The sequence below is a fragment of the Squalius cephalus genome, assembly GCF_949319135.1.
Source record: "Squalius cephalus genome assembly, chromosome: 5".
Taxonomy (NCBI): Eukaryota; Metazoa; Chordata; class Actinopteri; order Cypriniformes; family Leuciscidae; genus Squalius; species Squalius cephalus.
This window is the reverse complement of record NC_137126.1, coordinates 33,369,498-33,377,333: the sequence shown is the minus strand read 5'-3', so window position 1 is coordinate 33,377,333 and position 7,836 is coordinate 33,369,498. Positions and strand designations below refer to the sequence as shown.

At 36.9% G+C, this 7,836-nt stretch overlaps 1 long non-coding RNA gene across 1 annotated transcript; it reads left to right on the top strand.

Moving 5' to 3' along the window:
- The first annotated feature begins 3,482 nt into the window (after nt 1-3,482).
- Nucleotides 3,483-5,324, top strand: LOC307159349. Its single transcript, XR_013821362.1, has 3 exons — nt 3,483-3,557; nt 4,770-4,843; nt 4,925-5,324. It is a non-coding gene; the product is annotated as an uncharacterized lncRNA (long non-coding RNA).
- The last annotated feature ends 2,512 nt before the right edge of the window (nt 5,325-7,836 follow it).

The following is a 7,836-nucleotide window of genomic DNA, read 5'->3' as shown; positions in this document are numbered from 1 at the left end:
CTGAGCAGAAGCGCTTGTCGACCGCCGCGGAGAATACGCGTCTAGTGTGAACAGGCAGGCGCCGGACCGCGCGTGATTTTCCGTTCCGCGCCGCTTCCGCATCCGGTGTGAACCAGGCGTAAAGGACCAGTCAGCCTGCGTCCCTAGAGTTTCATGGCTTATCTAGATTTGCTTTGTTGTTTTGCAAAAACATATTTCAAATTATAATAATATTTTCATAATATTAGTGTGTTTAAAGTATTTTTGATTAAAACCGACCCCACAGTTTTGAATGGGAGTGTAAACATCATAATAAAATATGCAAATACATTAATATGGCACCATACACATGCTATTATAACCCAGGCTTGAAATGCATCGCTTGCATGTTACATGTTTTTCTTATAATCAGTCTCTTTATCCACCCAGGGGTTCTAAGATATTGAGCCCTGTAGAGGTTTCTTGAGTAGCGTGATGTGAGGGTTTTGAATGTTTCTCTGTTAATTTGACAGAGGAAATAGAACCCCACCCATGCAGTGTTTTATAGAGAGCCAAACTGGCTTTTGCTGGAATACATTTCTCGGCTGGAACCATCTCAACAAAACCAGACTCTCTCTTTCCAAGCAGCTCCACCATCCATGTAAAATCCACCATCCCACAGAAAAGTTACATTTAATTTCAGTAAATGGGCCAAATTACCCTTCATCCTAATGTATTTGCCAAATGATAAGCACAGGATATTTTGAGAAACTGTGCAAAATAATTCAAGACTGTATATGTAATATATGTATATGCAATTTCATGTATGTAATTTAAAATACTGTTCTGTATGATACATTGGTTTCTTTGGCTTCTTGGCTTTAGCTTAAGTTAGTTGCTAAGATCATTAAACTTTAATCTGCTGTCTAAACATACCTGTGCTTCCTGTTATTCTGTGTACAATGCCAGAAAACCCAACAGTAACAAATACAATCTATAGTACCATAGAAAAAGAGCACACATGATCAAGGAACGTGACCCAATAACAAAGCAGTGCGGTCTGTTGGTGATTAGCGTCCCTGTGTCAACTGCAGGGGCCGGTCAGTCTAAGGCATGATTAGATACCTATTGTCTAGCCAGCTGTATTCTGCCAAGGGCCAGGCTTTTTTGAAGGGCATGGCTACAAAACTGATAAAAGTTATGGCTGTAGGAGCTCTAAAATCTGAAAAATGAGAAACTGCAATTTATCCCATCTATTGGATACAGTGATGCACTAATCAAAACAAGAGACGGAGAAGCAAAAGATAGAGAGTCATAACAATCATTCAGACTTATATCTGAATGTGCTTAAGTGTGTGTATTGTAAATGTCAAAACAGTCCTGTAACAGTCAGACCTCACAAGATATGTTTTTGGACAGGTTCTTGAGCCTGTGTCTTGTCTGGACAGCATCAAAGTAGTCGCTGGCTCTCTTTATCTAGCAATAATTCTCGATAATCTAAGACTTGCTGCAGGGTCTCATTATGCAGTTTGAATGAATTCCAAAAAAAAAAAAAAAAAAAAATTGCACTTGTGTTATATGAACAGAAAGATACGGAACAGAACTTCTGGACTAAAGTAAATTTCCACAATAGCTTTAATGTAGATGAAAACATATTTTCTTACTGAAAATTTGTGGTCAGTAAGAAAAAAAAAGAAAAAAAAAAGAAATGTATACTCTTTATTCAGCAAGGATATGCTGTTCTTTTTAACTTTCTATTCATCAAAGAATCCTGAAAAAAAATGTATCAGTTTCCAAAAAAATATTAAAAGAAAAATAAGCTACTCAACTGTTTTATACATTGATAATAATAATTAGCACCAAATCAGCATATTAGAATGATTTCTGAAGGATCATGTGACCCTGAAGACTGGAGTAATGATGCTGAAAATGCAGCTTTTCTATACAGGAATAAAATACATTTTATATTAAATATTATATATTAAAAAAAAAAAAAAACAGTTGTTTTAAATTGTGATAATTTCACAATAATTCTATTTCATATATTTACACTAAGTATTTTTTTTTATCGAATAAATGCAGCCTTGGTGAAATGCAGCCTCATAGAAGACTTACCAACCTCAAACGTTTTTCATATTATTATTGGTTGATCTGGTGTCCGTGCCAGTGTGTTCATGTCGGTGCGTCCGTGCCGGTGTAGGTGTGTCCGTGTCCATGTGACGTAAGTCTATGTAGTGTTTTATTTGTATACATTAAAGTCTGTCCCATCTTTAATTTATTTGTAATTGGTGAAGTAATTGGCAATGTCATTTTGTAAAGAAAAACTAAGCGTCCGCGCACATATACGCATTCAAACACGCCTATAGACTAAACACGTAATATGCATGTGCATGCCGTCACTGTTTTCACAGATTCACGTTTTTGATGTTTACTTACACAGGTGTAACAGTTTATAACGTATTGCTTTCAAAACTCTTTTTTTTTTTTTTTTTTTTTTTACACATTGAAACCTACTTCAAAGTTTGCGTTCTCAGGCCACCAAAAAGCCATTGTCGTGTAAATGAACAGCCAGAACGCATTAAAAGTTTTCTGTTTTCAGTTGAAAACGGTGTCGTGTAAGCAGGCCCAAAGGTAATAACTAATGATTTTTACAACGGAAATGAATCAATTAAAAACTTACTTAAGCTAGACAATGACTTTATTCTAGAGCTGCTGTACAGCCATTAAAGGAATGTTTGTAGACTTTTTAAAGCAGAGAAGAGATAAGTGTATTTACACTGGGATCACAATCTCAGGAGACAAAGTATCATGTGCTCAAATGTTTATTACAACTGGCTCACAAGGTGCTCCCTTTGACCAGTCCATCCATCTGACACTGTTGTTTTAAATAAGATCTGTGTGTTACTCATGGGAACCGCAGTCTCAACTTCAGTGGTTGCATAATAATAAACATAAGAAAGTGACAGGTTTAAAGGGTAGGTGCACCTCTGAAGACATGTAAAGCATGTAAAAACCCAAATGCACTAGGTAGCATTTAAACTCTATAATTACAAAAAGTTAAAGGATTTTATGAACTACCACACAGCCAAACAAGAAAAAAATAGGCCTACTGAAAAGAATCTGTAATGCAATCTTGACTCTGACTAACAGTGGATTCTGGAATATTTTAAACTTTAAGTACGCACACAAGGCGCATTGGTGCCATGTCGGAATTACAATCATTACGAGATTCTGACTTGGAAAAAAGCATTTATGTCCTTGTAAACTTAATTTTCGAAGAACTCCAACTTGTACCACCTGAAAGGTCTATCATCATTGTGGAAACACTCAATGTCAAATTCAGCAGTAAAATTCAGTTAAATACAAAGTTCTGTCATGAAACTCTAGATGGTGCAGGCTAATAGGTCCTTAGCTCAACCTGCTTGCTTGCAATCACATCGTTATCTGGGCACAGCTGATTGGATCCAGCTGTATCAGTAGCCAATGAGCTCACGTACTCAACCTTCAAATCCTCGGTTGGCAGCATTTGCCTTAGCAGTGCAGTATGCTTTCAGAAACCCTCCACCTTCCCCAACTACACCTGTATAGATCTGCTACAGGTAATTCATGTACGCTATATTGTACAGCAGCAGCATGTCTTACTTGCTCTCAGCAGTGTGTTGTGTATGTATTGGCAGTAGCAAGTCCCGTACTTGCTCTGCAGCAGCAGCAACAGCAATAACAGCAGCAGCGTAGCAGATCTATTCCACCATGACCAAACATCAACATTGTCATACCCATTACCATGCCAAACACTCCGAGAGTAGTCATGACAGAACTGCAGTTTGGTTTATTAAATCCTATAATTTACTATTTTTATGTCTATATAATGCAAGATTAATCTGAAAACAAATGACAGACATAAAATACAGTTTAAAGTACCTATAGTTAAATAACTAATGTGTAATGTCCTGCTAATTAGGCAAAATAAATAAAATAAAAGTTTATTAATAAAGCACTTGCATAAAAACTTGTTTACTTGTTTTATTGGGGGTTTGTCTAATGATTACTCAAATTACACATTAATTTTGCAATTATTAGTGTTGCCACAGAAATGCATAATTTCAAGACCAAGGACATGAACACCACAGAGTAGAACGTCCAGATTGTCATCTACTAATTACAACATGACATAAATGCTGTCACATATCTACACCATCCTCTGCACTTCATTTCCCAGCATCCCTTCTGGTCCCCACATGCACATCATCTCCAAACACACACACCTGCACGTCATCATCACCCTCATCACTGCCACTACAAATGCACACTCCTCACCACAGTTCATTGTCTGATCTCGTTTGTTCTCCGTCTCCAGTGTCTTCCTTTCTGTGTCTCCACCAAGATCACCCTTTGGACTCTCCCTTACTTGCTCATCTTATCACTTCACCTTTATTCAATAAATATCACTATTTACCATCATTCTTCCTCTCTTGTGTCTCCATACTGTAAAAACGCACCTACAATTCCTGCCACTTGTTGTACGCATACTTTTTCGATGAAGCTTAAGCAAAGTTTAACACACAAATCCCCTAGAATTACCTTTTATGACTTGGATGGATTTGATCTAAATCTCAAATTTAAAAAAAGACCTTGCAAAAATTGTATTCTTCCCAAAAACTTTAATTCGTTGAGGTGAGGACAGTACAAGGTGTTCCTTTCTGTTTTGTAAATTAGAGTGAGGTAGATGAAGAGATGGTTAAGAGACCCGCTGTGACAGCGGCAGTGGACATTGAAGAAAGTATGTTTGTTTGTTTTTTGTTTCCATTGAGTGTCAAGAACTGCATGAGGTGATGTGGCGAGTCTGGACAATGACGTGTTCGAAGGTCTGACCAGCTGGAAATGGGTACGTAAGACACAAAGATAGACACACAACGGATAAACACACACTAACCACACACCTCGGTGTCTGATCTTTCCATGGCAGAGAACAGGCTTTGAAAGGCTATCCAGTGTCACTGAGAATTTAACAAAAGTAAGAGGGAGGGTGCAAGAATGATGCAACAGAAGACTCAGAACAACTCAGCTCACAACACATCTAATCAGTCTGAGTTTCTCTTCAAAGTGCCAAACGCACAAGGAACTGCTTTAAAGTTTGCCTGGAGTACAAAAGGTGCTAGGGCAAACCCCCCAGGAGATTGGAAGTCAGCACACACCCTCAGCTCAACTTAATATTCATGGACATCATGCATTCAGCTTTCCAACAGATCGAGCAAACTCAAGTCTTATGGCCATTCATAAGGTGTACAATTTGGCATTTACCATTGCTCAGCAAAGTTTAATTGGCGAAATCATTCTAATAGGAATCCATGCAATCAGGAATTCTGCATGAGGGCAAAAAGTTCCCAGCGCAGATTTCACTCATGTTCAAGTTGGTCACGCAAATTCACTGCACTAACCAAAAGAAAGCTGCTTGGTTTGAAAGAGACATCAGTGTAAGTGCTTCAAAAAGACTGAACCTGTTTTTGGGTGCAATTAAAAAAATAAATAAAATTTCACTAATGCGTCCGCATGTTTAATCACTTAAATAACTTATGGAGCGCTCTTGGAGTATGCCTTTATTTGTCATTTTGAAATGATGGAAATATAGCACCAAATATAGAATAACCCCTTAATGGAATAAATCAATAAAAATGAAAGAGAATACATTACAGTCTGTCTGTTCTTTGTACCGAAAACTGAGCATTAAAAATCTGAGATCTCGCATGAAATTGGGATTTCTATTCCCAAAAATGTCAAATTGAGATCACAAGAAAAACATTGTATCTAAGGACTTCTGGTGCAGTGTATTGCAAAGAAAAAAACAGTGGAATATATAAATACTAATGGTTACATCATTTGCAAATGTATTTCATATGAGATTCCTGTTGTAAAGTCATCAATTTACTGTGCGGCATTGTCTATGGTCGAGGAAAGTTTCAAGTGTCCAACACATCAATTTCAAGGTTGCTGTTAGTTTTGAACTGGGCCAAGGACTGACATCTGTCTCAAAAACTATTTATTCATTTGAGAAAGAAAAGTGAATGACCCTGGTAATATCGTTTATTATCAATGTGGGTGTGTTTGAATTGTGTCAGTGGGTAACCTACAGACAGCCAAATCACGTACATAGTACTTGCGCACATAGCCCATGCAGTAATACACAAGGCCATAACAGCTGCCAAAAGGCACATGGTTAGTGTTTCAAGAAAGCACATTTGATTCATTTTTCCACTCTTTTTCTGTCATGTGACCTTCAGGCAGCTCTTGTTGACTCCCTTATTCTCATGCACATGCTCGCATGCACACTCAATCGCTCTCCTCCTCTCTTTCTTTATCTCGCTCTTGAGCAACATTGCCACTTCAACTCCGACCTTTCTGATGATGTCATCTTCTCAATCATTACCAGATTGTTCTTTGGCTGGGCTGAAGCAGACACTCAAAGGGAGAGGGTCTTTCATATGTGATGGGCTGTTACTTTCTTCTTGTCAACTTAAGTTTGATGAGTCCGCCGGGGATCCACAACACACATATCCACAACCTTCGACCCTAAACTCTATATACGTACCATCTACAACAGACTCTTGCAGTTCTAATGCACAATCACACAAACATATACAGTACACAAACCTGGATACAGAAAGTATTTTGTCTTATGTTGCAGAAAAAGACTAATTTATTTGATTCATTTATATATTCTACCATTTAAAAATTTAGGGTCGGTATGATTTAAAGGAGAACTCCGGTCAATTTTAACATTGAGCTCATTTTTTTGTACATTTGGAGTGCTGTCAATACAGAGAACAACGACAAAAATCGGTGTTGCCTACACCGAGTTATTCTATTTTTAAAATTTGCACCCTGTTGACTTCAATGGGGCAAGTACTAAACCTGCTTTTAGCCTCTTAACATCCTTGATGTGTCATTACAAGTGCACAGAAAATGTGAGTGATTCCTTCTGAGTGAACACGAGTGAGTCTGACTGCAGTAGATGTGAAAGATATGTATAAAAATGATGTTATTTAAGCCAGCGCAAATACCTTTGTTTACATCCTGTTTTTCGGTTGAAGTCCAAAGTAGTCGATTGCAGAGTTCACGCGCGTGATCATAGGTATTAAACCTATGCGTGTGAACTCTGCAATCGACTACTTTGGACTTCAACCGAAAAACAGGATGTAAACAAAGGTATTTGCGCTGGCTTAAATAACATCATTTTTATACATATCTTTCACATCTACTGCAGTCAGACTCACTCGTGTTCACTCAGAAGGAATCACTCACATTTTCTGTGCACTTGTAATGACACATCAAGGATGTTAAGAGGCTAAAAGCAGGTTTAGTACTTGCCCCATTGAAGTCAACAGGGTGCAAATTTTAAAAATAGAATAACTCGGTGTAGGCAACACCGATTTTTGTCGTTGTTCTCTGTATTGACAGCACTCCAAATGTACAAAAAAATGAGCTCAATGTTAAAATTGACCGGAGTTCTCCTTTAAGAGTTTTTGAAAAAAATAAAAAAGTGTCTTAAGCTCGCCAAGGCTGCATTTATTTGAACAAAAATATTGTGAAATATTACAATAAAAAATAACTATTAAAATGTCTTTACTGTCACTTTTGATGTATTATTTATATTAAAATTTTATATTAGTTTAAAAATTCTTATCTTCTTAAAGTCTTATGATTTTAAAAAACGTTATCTTGAATTTAAATTATTGAATTTAAATTGAATTTATTATAAATTATTATAAACTAATCTCATAGATGTTTGTGCTTAAAACAATAATAAAAAAGAGAGAAAATAAATAAACTTAATTCAAAACATTATTTAAAACAAAAATGCCTTATACTCAATTTTGCATC